Source organism: Pelecanus crispus, chromosome Z, assembly GCF_030463565.1.
Source record: "Pelecanus crispus isolate bPelCri1 chromosome Z, bPelCri1.pri, whole genome shotgun sequence".
NCBI classification, from domain to species: domain Eukaryota; kingdom Metazoa; phylum Chordata; class Aves; order Pelecaniformes; family Pelecanidae; genus Pelecanus; species Pelecanus crispus.
The window spans coordinates 4,310,654-4,324,895 of NC_134676.1; positions in this window are offsets into that span (position 1 = coordinate 4,310,654).

Consider the following 14,242-nt stretch of genomic DNA (forward strand, 5'->3'; position numbering starts at 1 on the left):
ACTACGAGGTCCAGGTGTCTCTGCCAGTGTGTTTGCATACTTATCCGTGAGTCGTACATCATGTATACTGGCAGGTTTAGGCGCAATAGGTACTTTAGCAAGTCAACCACGTAGATGGAGCCTGTCCTCTCTGGCTAATGGCGGGTGGAGGGGGAGGGATAAATGGTTTTGGAGAATGAGGCATTCTGTGTAGCGCAGCTTCCTGACTGTTGGGGCTCTGCTTGCGGTCCAGATGCTCTCTCCAAATTAAAGTACTAGTCCAAGTGTCAGAGTGGACGTTTGACCAGAGAAGCCTGATTCCCAAATGCTCCGCAACTATCCATCTCTCTCCTTGCTTTCTGCTGCTTTATGTCCTTAGCAGCATAGCCACAAATAGAGAAATTACTTAGCAGCGACCCAAAGCAGAAGGGAATAAATGTCCAGGGTAAGAGATGTCACTCAGCACTTGCTTGGGACCTATCTCATAATTCAGGCTGCTTGGAGATGGCCTGCAGGTAATGGAACAAAATAACAACCTCCCAGTTCCTGTTTTACTCACTCCTTTGGCCCATTCACATCTTTTTACTGACCAAGAATTTTATCAGCTGAAACCTGGAACAAATAAACATTTGCATAATAATGACAAGTTAGGAGGTCATAAGCTGTCCTTAGGTCAGCTCTGGAGCTTGGGGACTTCTTGACATCCTTTGCATTAAGGTACAGGGAATTGCTGCTTGCCTACTTTGCACATCTCACCAACATGGGATTTATATTCATACCTTGACTTATTGCAGCCCAGCTGGTTACTCTCAGCCTGTATCTACTCCTGGATAACTTTGCTAAAGCATTTCCTGCTCGGTGTCTTGTCCATACCTCTGCTTCACTGGGTTGCAGAGTTTCTGGTTATATCCCACAATAATTGCACCTCAGCTGTGAGTGAAAACTGCATTTCAGAATCAAGTGTCTGAAGAAAACTTGAATTCGGCTCCACTGGCTCACTCTTACCTCACTAAAATAAAACAAGCAAAAGCAAAAACAAACAGGATGGGAAATGCTTTTACTGGAGCAGCATCAGCTTCTCCATTTGTGAATCAGTTTGTTAAGAGAGCAAGGCTCCATTTAGCTAAAAGGTGATAGCTAAATTGCATGACTGGCCTTCACGTCTACAGCCCTCTACGTACCAGCTTTGACTCAGCAGTCTGCAACAGTAAATCATTAATGGTCCCATAAGAAGAGCAAGCTAGTTCATAACAGGAGTTTGAAATGGGGAAAGGAGATGGGCAGAAGAACAGACTTTCCATTCCCAAAATAAAGCATCGCAGTTATCTTGAATATATGGAGAACGCACGGAGGGCCAGAGGCGTTCCCTTTTTTAAATATTTACCATGGAAGTATTACTTCACAGAACATTTCTGGGACTTTATCTAAGCAGGACGGAGCAAGTGAAACATTCAGGTGGGTCAATAGGACCATTTGCTGGAGTGGCTTGTTCTTAAATGGGAATCAAAAGCCAACCAGAGAGAGCTCTGTAATGTTTGACTACTAAAAGCATTGCTCGCAAAAATGCAGCACCGCGCTGGCTCCAAGAGGCCAGCAAACAGCCAGTCTCACTGGCATCGCCGGGGCAGGATTTCCTCTTCATTACCAACTGTACGAACTCCTGGACATGAGCAGGGCAAGGGGATGAGCTCCTGTTGGCTTGGTAGGAACCTGAAGTTGTAGAGGAAGAGATCAATGAGGGTGTGCACAGTGTTCCCTTCAAAATCACATTTACTACTCATAGGAATGGCCTGTGTTTAGAATGGGTTTAACCCACCACAGGTTCTACCATCCTCCCTGCGAGCACCAGGGCTCAGGTCCAGCATTACCTGGATGACATTTGAACCTTCTCCCCAGCACTCAAGACTTCACTCATAGATATAATTAAATTACAGATAACTCAGAGCTACCCAATTATGCAAAGCCACCCGGAACAGACAGAAGATTGTCTTACTAATCGCTGTGAGGACACCGCAGCAAGTGCTGCTCTGTAGATGCAAAACTAAAGACATCGTTTTGTGAAATTAAAATAAAAAAGGGGGGAAAAAACCGGTTATTTTAGGTTTTACTTAAAAATGAATGAGGTTTTCTTTTCTCCCCAGATGTTTTAAGGAAATTTTTACTGGATTAACTGCAAGCTAAATTACTCCCATTATCTACTTAGGAGCAAGCAACTGTATTGCCCATGAAGTCGTTCAGGAGTAAGATAAAAGTTCTTATGGGCACAGCTTGGCATTGGGCTGTTATCAAGGCTGTTTCTGCATCTCCTTCTGGCTGGAGGCTCTCAGAGAGCTTTCTGGGCATGGGGGAAGGGTGTCTGTGGGGTGATTAGTGTCAATGCTTGTTTAGGAGGTGCTAAGATGTCATGCATACTTACTTTTCTCCTAGGTTTATAGGGCTTCTGGAAATTTGTCCAATTTTTTTTTTTTTTTTTTTTTTAAATCTGAGATCACACTGTTGGAGAACACTTACTGTTCAAAATCTCTGGTTTTCTCAGCATTTTTGCATTTTGGCTCTATCCTTACCACCGTATTTGCCCAGCCCTTCCTGTTGGCGAAAAAAAAAAATACCGGTGGGTTTTCTTTGTCAATCTCATTCTGCATACTACTGCAAAGCTTGCTGGGAAATGGAGGAAAGGCTATAAAGGGCATGTCTCCAGCAGGCTGTCTGGAGGAAAGGGGGATGGTGACTGATGCTGTGTTGTGTTTCCTCAGAGAAGGACTTGAGAGGACCCTAAAGGAGGGATTTGTCACCTCTGGGTGCCAAGTGAGAGGCTAGTCCTTTGTGTTGATGGGGTGTACAGTGGTAAAAGAGCCTTTGCTTTGGCCCTTCAGATGTGGGAGGCAATTACTCTGGATTATACAATGAAAACTGTGCTGCAGAGTCACCCTAACCTTGGAGAATTAATTTATCCCTGTGCAGCAAGAAGTCTCTTCCATGTCTTGCAGGGCAAGACCCTACCTGTGGGTCAGGGCAGAAATTCCACCAGATCTCCAGGTGCCCAAACCACCTCATGGGACCCTCCCAGCACCTTGGATGCTCTTCTTGACCCCAGGTGGGTCCATGTCAGCAGCAGAACAGTAGCCTTGGAGAAGGTGCTGCCCTCAAGCTATGCTATGGAATTTGGCTGTCTGGAGACTGTTCAGCAGAAAAGTGAGCACCTACGGTATTTCCTAGCTATGGTTTCTTGCTAATATATGTCAGAAGTTTCATGGGAATTGAAAATGTTTTGGGGATTCAGTTGTGATGCCTTGGGTTTCCTTCTACCTCTTTTAAGACAAAAACAAATCTCCCATAGCATGGAAAATGCTTGATTTTTGCTAGGGAAGAGACTGCAACAAAGGATGGCATACAAAGCATCCAAAATAGGATTAAAATTACTAAAGAAATTATGAAGAGTCCCACAAAGGAAAGCCAGCAGTTATGCTTTCTGCACAATGAGAGCTGGGTGAAGCAAAAATGTCCACCAGCGAAGGGAGGGTGAGTCTGCCACATCCAGACAGGTCTACCATGTGCAGCCTTCTCCTGCACCGCTTCCCACCACAGCAGTATGGAAACTCACAGGTCAATGGGTTTGAGTCAACCTTTTGTGTTTAAAATATCAATGCATATTAAGGTTAATTCAGTATATGTGATGCTTCCTCTCAACTCTCTCCCATCTCCCCAGAATTTCCAATTTTTGTGCAACCTGAGCTAAATACGGTTGCTCTGTGCAAATTACCTCCCTTCCATGAGCTCATCTGTCTCCCCTTGAGCTCGGGCAGACTTTGAGCATCCAGTGTGATTTAAGGAAGCCAGGCGTGACAAATAAGGACAAGCTAGATTTTTTTTTTTTTTTTTAAAATTATGAAGTGCAAAACACATCAGCAGCTAATTCTGATTCACAAATACACTGGAGAAACTTGTAACCTAGGAACGCTTTGTAAGAGGGAAGAAGAGCGCAAAATTTGTCATGCCTGAGGAACCACTCAGCTCCTTTGCACTTCCAAAATTTACATCACGCTGGGCAGGTATGCAATACAGCCCAAGTTCAGGGAATCCAGCCCTTGCTGGGGAATTGCTGCACTGCTACCCCCCACTTTGATTTAAGTCACTTCAGATGTCTGAGTAGCATCCAAAAATTAAAAATGCCATGAAATGTTTTTTGAGATGGCTCTCCATTCAGTGAATTTCAAAAACCAGCCCCTCATCTTCTATCAAATATTGTTGGTTTTTATGTCATATATAAACAGCTCTCAAGCTGTGTAGGCTGCATGTTGTTATAAACAATATTTAATGAAAAATTTCCATTTTTGTTTGTGATTTCTTGGGTTGCGTTTACCCTGGTTCTTGAGCAGCAGGACTTCTGAAACCTGTGTTCCCAAAACTTGCATGTTTCCTGTCTGTGTCTAATAATATAGTTGAGCTCATCTTGGGCCTTTCTTCTAGGGGAACAAGAGCACAACTTGATGCCCTTCTTTATTTTTTAACTGGCTATTTTTCCCCCCCCAGAATATTTACAAGAACTTAATATATTTGTGATTGTTAACCTTCTGTCATGTTTGGTTGAAACTGTTTAACAGCTTCAGAAGTTATGAGCCTCATTTCCTTAAGCAACATAGTTAAAAATCTTACTGTGAAAGGATGGCATATTTTTTCTTTAACCTGATGGCAGGTAATGGTTGGCAAAGATAGAGTCTAGTCTCCGGCCTTCTATATTTCTCCTGGCAATTTATCCTTACCTTGTTTTCTCCTTAGCCATTTGTATTTCTGACCACCTTTCTCTCCACAACAGGCCACAGCAAATGCTGTACCAGGCAAGTATCTGGTAGCCCTTTTCATTAGGTCCTTGAAATGCCTCCCAGTTTGCTGCTATCTGCAAAATTAAGACTCTCACATTATTTTCCATAATCAAAGAATGGCCATGCCGGCTCAGACTAAGGGTCTGTCTAGCTGAGGTTCCAGTTCCTGACCAGATGTAGTTCTGAGATACATCAGAAATATTTTTCTATTTATTGGATTGGATCTATTAATGTTCTGTGATGTTTTTGGCCTGGATTCCTAAGGAAATTAGACTTTTGCAAATGAACCACTCATCCTGCTATAAAAGCTTTTGAATCTGTTGCTCACCTTCAGCCTCTGGTTCCTACAAGTTTTGTTAAATATTCAGCTAGAGCTGAAAATGCTCCAAAGAATCTGTGCAGAAGAGCAAAATTAGAAATATCCTACTCCCAGGAACTGGGATTCCAGAAACAGGTTTCCAGGCTGCTTATGGCACAGCTTGTTTAACCAACGTTGTACTGAAAAGTCAAATATTTTGCTAAACTCTCAGGTAATCGCTGCAATTGCCTTCACCAACCCATCAAGCAGTCTCATCAAAGAGCAGAGGAGGTTTTTCTGGAAGACTGTTTCTATAAAACCACATGTTGAACCACAGCATCTCCTTACTTGGCTGATTTTTCACTATCCAGATTCCTGGTTGTCCAGACATAAATATCCTACTTTCCAGTAAATAAATGACAAATATCTACTTTCTAAATTTGCAGTGGAGGGTTGCAGAAAAGGCTCTCGTTTCTGAGAGCAGTGCTGGTGGACCTGTAAAGCTGATGAAATAACGGAGGACAGTGATTTCAGGGAAGCATTTGCATAACTGGGGACTGACTTCACGTCCATACAGTTGGCAGCTTGTGCTGTTAGTAATGAAGATCAAAATGGGGGTACAGGAACAGGTTGGGAGGAGGGCCCCACTACTTCTGATATTCACTCCCATTTATCATATAGGATACAGCAGTTTGGCCTTTGATACCAGTTTTTACTACTGGAGACATGATGAAAGAGGCTGAGGACAAGAGGAAAAGTGTGTCCAAGAGACACATCTGCCCTACGGTCTGACCAGCAGCAAAAGTCCCCATGCACAGAGGTAGGACACGATCATAGAATCATAGAATCATAGAATCGTTTAGGTTGGAAAAGACCTCTAAGATCATCCAGTCCAACCATTAACCTACACTACCAAGTCTACTCTAAGCCAATCAAGAGTAGACTAGACTAAACCATGTCCCAAAGTGCCACATCTACCCGTTTTTGAACGCTTCCAGGGATGGGGACTCCACCACTTCTCTGGGCAGCCTGTTCCAATTCTTGACCACCCTTTCTGTAAAGAAATTTTTCCTAATTTCCAACCTAAACCTCCCCTGGCACAGCTTAAGCCCATTTCCTCTTGTCCTATCACTAACTACTTGGGAGAAGAGCCCAACACCCACCTCACTGCAACCTCCTTTCAGGCAGTTGTAGAGAGCAATCAGGTCTCCCCTCAGCCTCCTCTTCTCCAGGCTGAACACCCCCAGCTCTCTCAGCCACTCCCCATCAGCCCTGTGCTCCAGACCCTGCACCAGCCTTGTTGCCCTTTTCTGAACATGCTCCAGCACCTCAGCGTCCTTCTTGTATTGAGGGGCCCAAAACTGAACACAGTATTCCAGGTGCGGCCTCACCAGCGCTGAGCACAGGGGCACAATCACCTCCCTGCTCCTGCTGGCCACACTATTCCTGATACAAGCCACGATGCTGTTGGCCTTCTTGGCCACCTGGGCACACTGCTGGCTCATGTTCAGCCGGCTGTCTACCAACAATACCCATACCCATTGCCTGCCACCTATGTCATGCACCCTTTCCCTCCAAGAATCTACTTGGGGTGGGACTTGGATGGAGAAGAACGGGCTGAATGAGATCTTTGCATTCAGAAGCAGCTCTTACAGAAGCGTAGATCATAGTTGGTGTATATTCTCATTGACATGACAGGTTTGTTCAGCCTGGATTATTTGCCAGCCATAATTACCTAGAACAGAGATGACTTTAAAAGCAGGACCCCTCTCTTGCTCTGCTCTAGCCTGGGTAGGCAGGATGCATATTAGGAAATTGCTCAGATAATGTTAAAGAGGATGGATTTGTGATTATGGTGTTTTGACCCACCTGGCAGTCTGCCCTTGGAGCTCTACTTAACAGGTCTTCCCTGTGTCTTTTGAAGCAGTTAATTTTGTGGCCAAGTCCCTGAACTCTCTTCCCATTCCTTTTTCACGTGTAGGGCTGTTTGCTTCTCTGCCATCCAGTCATCTTGCGAATGCTTGTTCAAGGACACCGTGGAAGATTTGTGTTAATAATGAAAAGCTTGAAGGGGGCAAGAGATTTTGCCTAGGAAAAATAATGACGATCAACGCTATTGTGTCTCTGTCCCATTGAGAAGAGGGAGCTAATAACAGAAAGGTTAGCTAACCGGCTGGCTTTAAGGGGTTGCGGCCATATGAATTAATGCATTATATTTGTCTAAGCAAACTTTTCTGCTACCTTGTAGAGATATGGGAGTTTAAAATATTTGCTTCTCCTGCTTATATATTTTTAATTTACAAAGAGATTTTTCCAGTCTTGCCATCTCCTTCTGTCACAGACCGATAACCAGGAAAAGAGAGCAGGATTTTTCTGTGCCGCTTCTTTGCTTAATATTGGGATATTTTCAGCAGTCAATGGGGAATATATTTCTAGGTTTGGGGGTTGAGGCTGGTTTTTTGTTTGTGTGTTTGTTTCTCTTTGCACCACAAACCGCACGAAGGGGCTGGGAGGATTGCACATTACATAAGAGTGGCCCTCCACGCTTTAATGTGGGTCTGCGCCGTGCCATGCAGCGAACATAATGTGTCCTCCCAGGGACAATTTGCATAAAGGATAAATAAGAGAATCACAATGTGAAGTTTATTCATTTTTAAATCCTGCAGCGTTTGTGATTGAAGGCCCAAGCTCAGATGTTTTCCTGATGTGTACCATTAAGAGTCAGGGCTTTGCCTAATGTCTCTTCTGTTACTGCAGGGGGATGTAATGTGCAGTATTTCTCCACACTGGAGTATCATTTTCAATGTATACCACTCGGCTAGGGAGTGAGGAACTGCAGGCTGCATTATCTTGTACCGGGCCCACTCTCCTTAATTTGCTGTAACCGAGCCAGCACATTAAATACAAAACATATTGATGTTCTCTGAGAACCCTGGAGGGTCTTTACCCTTCCTTGTCAAAGGAACTGCACAATCCAGGAGGAAAGAAAAAAGGCATTTTGCCACGGTGAAAATAGTTGCGCTGCTGGCATGCCACGGCTGACATAACGCTGCGCTTCCATCTACTTCACTTAGAAGGGAAAGTCATAACAAAAGCCATTTTATCTCCTAACTCAAGATCAGGGTCAGTGGAGAGAGGTGATCTGAACCCCAACTCAGGTGATGTTCATAGCAAAGACATCATACCGCACACTAAAAGATTTGCTGAGGTCATAGAATCATAGAATCACTTAGGTTGGAAAAGACCCTTAAGATCGTTGAGTCCAACTGTTGACCTGACACTGCCAATTCTAAACTAAACTAAACTAAACCATGTCCATTCTGATGATCCCACAGTTGAAACCTGGTGGTGAAAGGGTCTGGTCCTGCCTGGGCTCCACAGGCAGGAATCGGTACAGGACATCCCTGCGATCTTCTGATAAAGGTCAGTGGACTTGGGCCAATGTGGTGACCCACATTCAGAGCTGGTTTTGGTTGTCCTGGGTAAGGGCTAAGTTTCCTTTTTGGCCTGCTACCAAGAAAAAAAATCACTGCAAGTCATTAGTGAGAACAAAAGCAAGAGTGTACATATCCTGCCAGATCTGCTTGTGTCCCATCACCAGTACAAGATGTTAACAGAGGTGCCCCAACATCCCAACGCCCCACATCAGCTTGCAAGCTCTAGCACCATACGTCTACAGATGGTTGCCTCGCCTTGTCCAAAGTGGTTTTTGTGGGTTTGGGGACCACAATTTTTGCACAAAGCTTTCAACACATTAAAAGTGAACATTTGAAACTATAACAATGCTTCTTCATCACTGGTGAGTTTGGGCTTTCCTCATCTTTAGGTCTGAAATCTCTTTGGTTAGAGTTGAGTTGTTCTCCTGTGTCTTCTGAAGGTGATTAACAGCAACTATCTCATTGGCACCAGAACTGATGAAATGTGGTGGTTTGTGGATGTGTGTCCTGTGATTGACAGTCTTTGATATCTAAAAGGGAATGAACATAACTAAAAGGTTTCTGTATTTGGAGGAATTTGTAAGGTCTCTCATGTTGGCTCTCTTGAGGTCCTCTAAGATATGAATTTCAGCCTTCCCATATTCAGAAGGTCTCTGCCCTCAGCCTGCTTGTGCTCATGTAATTCATAAAGACTGTGCAGTCTTAGAGATTTCTGTCTTATCAATTTTAGATGAAAAAAAGAAATACAGTAAAAAATGTATCAGGAAAACACTTAGATGGAGACACACACATGGAGAGTAAGGTAACAGAGGCTTCCTTAAGACACCAGGCTAGACAGTGACAACATGGAAGTAATACTACTCTGAAGTTTCTCTGAAAATTATGTATAGTACAAATCTATTTACTGGTTACTCAATATACTGGGTAAATTCACTGGGTATTCATCGATTTTTACACAGAATCCTGCACTTTTATTGCATTAACTGAGAGCTAGCATTCATCTTGGGCTCTGAAAGTTAAACCCAGAAGAGAAGTTTTGACACCATGCCCTACCCTACCATGCCTTTGAGGAGGGAGTTTAGGCTGGGTGTGTTACATACATTTATCTGGGAACAGGAACGCAGATTTCCCCAGTGTTCAGACCCAGTGATTTCAGATGACACAAACTTCAGCAAACCCTGCAAGCTCCAGCTTAAGACGCAGGATAGACCATGCTGCCACAAATCCAGCCATGAACCTACTTTCTTTTAGAACACAACAAAACCTATAACGAACATAATTTGCAAATGTATTGCTTTGAAGGGAGGCAAAAACCAAAGCAAACCCAAGGCAGTATTTCTAAGCTTGATACGCTGGGTTTTTTGCTTTTCCTACTGAAAGCTCTTATCTGGCTCATAAAGTTACATGGTGTTTGCCATGGGTAATGTTTATTCCAAATGATTTTAAGCATCTCTAACCACAGTCCTTTGGATCCTGTGCAATCATTTGTTGTCTTTAGTATTAGAAAGCCTTTGTGCAGTGAGAGAATATTAATTGCCTCCGCAGCCATCGGTTATAGAAGGCTCCTGCGCTGCATATGTCGTTTCCCTTTCACACACTTTTCAGTATGGAGGGAGAGATTTTATATAAGTCAGAAAATATTTTGTAAAATACGTTTCAAGGATTGTGGAGGAAACGTCTTAGGTGAGAAAGTGCTTAGGTGAAATTGCTGTCATTTACAACCAGTATTAAGGAGCCATGTAGCAATTCTTGGTTTTGATTAGTTGAAAGAACTTTTGTGGTTGATCCATATGGCCCATTCCTTTACAGGGATCGGGAAGGCCCATTTTCCACCTAGCAAAGAGGGACTAATTCACTGCCTGGTGAAAATGGCAGAGCCCTCTTGAAGCCAGCTGGTATCGTGAAGGAAACCAGAAGTAAGCGGGAAATAAATACATACAGACAAGAGGATACTGACTTTGTGGATTTGAGCTTTAGTGTTAATTCTGTGGCCTTTCAAAAACCAATTTTTTTGTTTAATGATCTTTGGTTTTACTGCACTTGGGTGATGTCTAACAGGCAGACTGACCGGTGGCTGGGCGCTGCTGAGCTGCTTGGTGGATCTGTTCCCATGCTGTAGGTGAGTCCATGTTGGACAGCTGATGGATCTGTCCCCACCGGGTCCCACGCCCTCCCACCCCAGCTCCTTCCTACCCTGCATCACCTCTGATTCCTCCCAACTGCTCCCCACACCTGGTGGACATCCAGCCCTTGCACCATCCCTTATCAGGCAGCAGTTCCTAGGGCACCCCCAAAACCTACCTACTCTACAGGTGACATGGGTTTGCTCTGTGTTGGCGGTGTACAAGAACAGGACATCAGTGGGGAGACCTGCCCCATAACACCTCAGCTGTTTAATTCACATGTGGCCCCTGGAGAGGCTCTTCCATGCTCAGTAATTATCCCAGTAGAGCAGCCAAATGCCTTCTCCAGTTGACACCAGTTCTTTACCTTATTGAGGTATTTATTTTGAATATTGATTAATGAGCATCCCGAAGAAGGTAACGTACTGTTGTGAACTTCTTGTGGTGTGGCACAACATAACTTTCACTGATACCTCCAAAAAACCTACTTTTCTTAAAATTCCCTTTTTTGGTTTCTCTGTGAGCTCTGTGGGGCAGGGTCACCTCCAGGCTGTGTGTCTGTATAGCACCTGGAACCACAGAGGGCTTGAGTCCAGGGCTTCCAAGCAATGTTGGGAGGGAATTGGGAGAAATAGTTTAAGGTCAGCATTGTTTTTCCTCTCTGGGAGAGTAAATGCAACAGAAACTTATTATATGAACCGGCTTAGTCAGGGGAGATTTCTTGTTATTCATCGTAAAATTCATCTGTGGGAATTTCACAAGTTCTCTTGCAAGATGGGAAGTAGCAGCACTTTATTAACTCAGGCAATGAGATCCCTTATACAATGAAGATGCTGGTTTTGAATCTCTGGTGGCACCAAAATACAGGGATGATAACTTTTCTTCTCCATGCTCCCACCGATGCGCCCCAGTTCCTCTCCCTGGTGCCAGGAGGACCTCAAGAACACCTCAGGAATGAGCAGGACTGTGATGTTGGGACACCTGGCTGTTGAGGCAAGGAACGCCGTGTGCACCCTTTTCTGTGCTTGCAAACCTCCCATCGTGTTGAACCCCCACCCCAGGGTCACCTCACCCCACAGGCCCCTCCCAGAGCCACCAGCCCCGATGTCTGCTCAACCAATGCCCAATGCTCGCCTGGTGAAGCAAATGCAAAAAAGACCAGCGGGAAGCTCCAACGTAGGCTTAAAAATTGAGTGGTCTTCCCTGCAAAATACACCTCAAGCTCAGCCTGTGTCTCTCCTTTCTCCCTTCCCATACCCCCAGCAAAGCCCTAACGCTCATGGTTTAGTCCTATCTAGGGGAGCGCGTGCGTGTGTGTATGTGTGTGTATTTTTTTTTTTTCCCAGAGTGACTTGTTTGTGCTGTCATCAGCCGTTGTTTTGGTAAATGGTGAGTTAAACAGATATATCCAAGCGTAAAATCTAAAAAATGTTCCCTGTGGGCGCCTGGGGGGTGTTGTTTGAAATCAACTACATATCAATTGAGCGGCGGTGAGCGGATCCGATGATAAATTCCAGTCCACAGACGCCTTATAAATTACATTTTTTTGTTCACGATCTAGCCTCATCTCAGCTCCCCAGAGGCCCTTAGACTGAGAACTATGATTGTGTTGGAGAAACGTTTGCTCAGCTTGAGCGATGCCATTAGTGTTACATGTGCCAGGCCGCTCTCGCCAGCACCCCCCACTTCCATCCATCCATCCCCCCAATCCCAACCCGATCCCCCCCCTCCCCGCCTTCTTCCCTTCAACGAAATGCAATATGTGGCTGGTAATTTTTCTGTTCATTATCTCATTGTTTTCTGTAAGTACAAGGTTAGATTGAATTACTGCAGGCTCTATTGTCTATTTGTAATTCTCCTTCCATGCCGTGCTACTAATGAATGGGCAATTTAGTCAAATCTTTGTAACGGCTTCTTCTGTGCGTCAGCCACTTAATTACTCTGAGCTTTTCTCACTGCTGCTTTATTGCATGGAAACTCAGGCTGCTTCCAGGTCTTTGCTAGGGGATCTCCAGCTCTGAAAGAAAGAAAAAATCATAACAATAACCAGCCCAGATCATCTTGATTCCTTGCTGTAGCAGCATCCTCCGCACGCAGGACTTTCCCCTCCCATATGGTTTATTTGCTCTATAGCTAGTGGATTTGTTATTGTCGTGTGCACAGACAAAACCGTGTCACCATGTAAATTAGGTAAAGTACATCTAAGGTGAAGGCGGTCTAGACCCTTTAACATGATGGCAGCTGGGAAAAAAAGCAAATTAAATAAATGCACAGGACCTTGTATGGAATACGCCCCACTCCATGCAATTCCACTGAAACCGAGATGCTAATCTTGATCTATTTTGGGATCACCAAAATCTGAATTTAGCTTCATTTTGATACCAGGGGTAGGAAATGAGCTTTTTTGTTTGTTTGTTTGCAAAAAGGGTATGTTCACCTTCATGTTCAGTATCCAATATTTCAATCTGCAAATGAGGGCCAGGGCATGGGAATAAATACATTTTAAAATCCATTTAATAATATCAAATGCGATCATTTATAACTAGTAGTCAGATAGATATGTGTAGAAAGCTTTAAAACAGCCCCTTTGCATGATAAATACTTTTTCTTTTCCTTAATAACAGGATACAAAGAATGGAAATAAAAGGAAATAGGGGAGTTTAAAAGAAAGTGTTGTGAATAATAAATAATATCCTGGCAGATTATCTCCATACATGATCTGACTCACCTATTTAAATTCCTAAAGAGACTCTATTCCTTTCTTCAGTGACTGAAATACTTAGAGGCTGATGGAGTGCAGGATTGGGCCCAAAAGGACAGGTAAGTGGACTCCATGTGTATTTGAACTCCACTTTATCTGTGTGTTTAAACTGGACACCAATGCGTTATATCAACCACATTTTTAGCAAACTGCACTGCCTCTTTACAACATTACTGTATTTTATTTTTTTCATGCAGGGTTTATTAACTTCATGGAGGAAATACTCAGAGTCTTTCTCTGATCCTGTTCCAATTTATATCTATATGTTGTTACATAAAATCCAAACCTTCGGTTGTACTTTTTTTGTCATGTTTCTTATTTTTTAATCGAAAATTGAAACTTTGAATTTGTTCAGTGACTCATTAATTTCTGTCAAGTTGACCTTTTACAGAGGGTTTCATATCCATATGACAGACAGGTATAGACTTCACATCTGCTTTGCACAGAGGGTCTACACACTCAGTGATCTAAACAGATATTTAATATATACACACTAAGCATAACAATAAAAAGATGTTTTCTTTCCAGTTCCTATGACTGGAAAAGATATTTAAATTAAAATTGTATTCTATAGGATTTCCAGGGAACGCGTTTATCTCTCAGAACTGTTACAAATTGATGGGGAAGATCTTGCGAGCTTTGTAAGAGTACAAAAGGGCTGGTAATAAATTACTGTAATTATTAATGATTATAGAGGTCTTTCAAAAGACTTTTCAAGGAGTCTTCCTATAAGGGAGTTTCCCAACCCCCAGAGACAGATTGCTGAAGAGATCTGCAAGCTGAAAACCCAACACAAAGACGTTGCAGACTTTTGAGAGATTTTG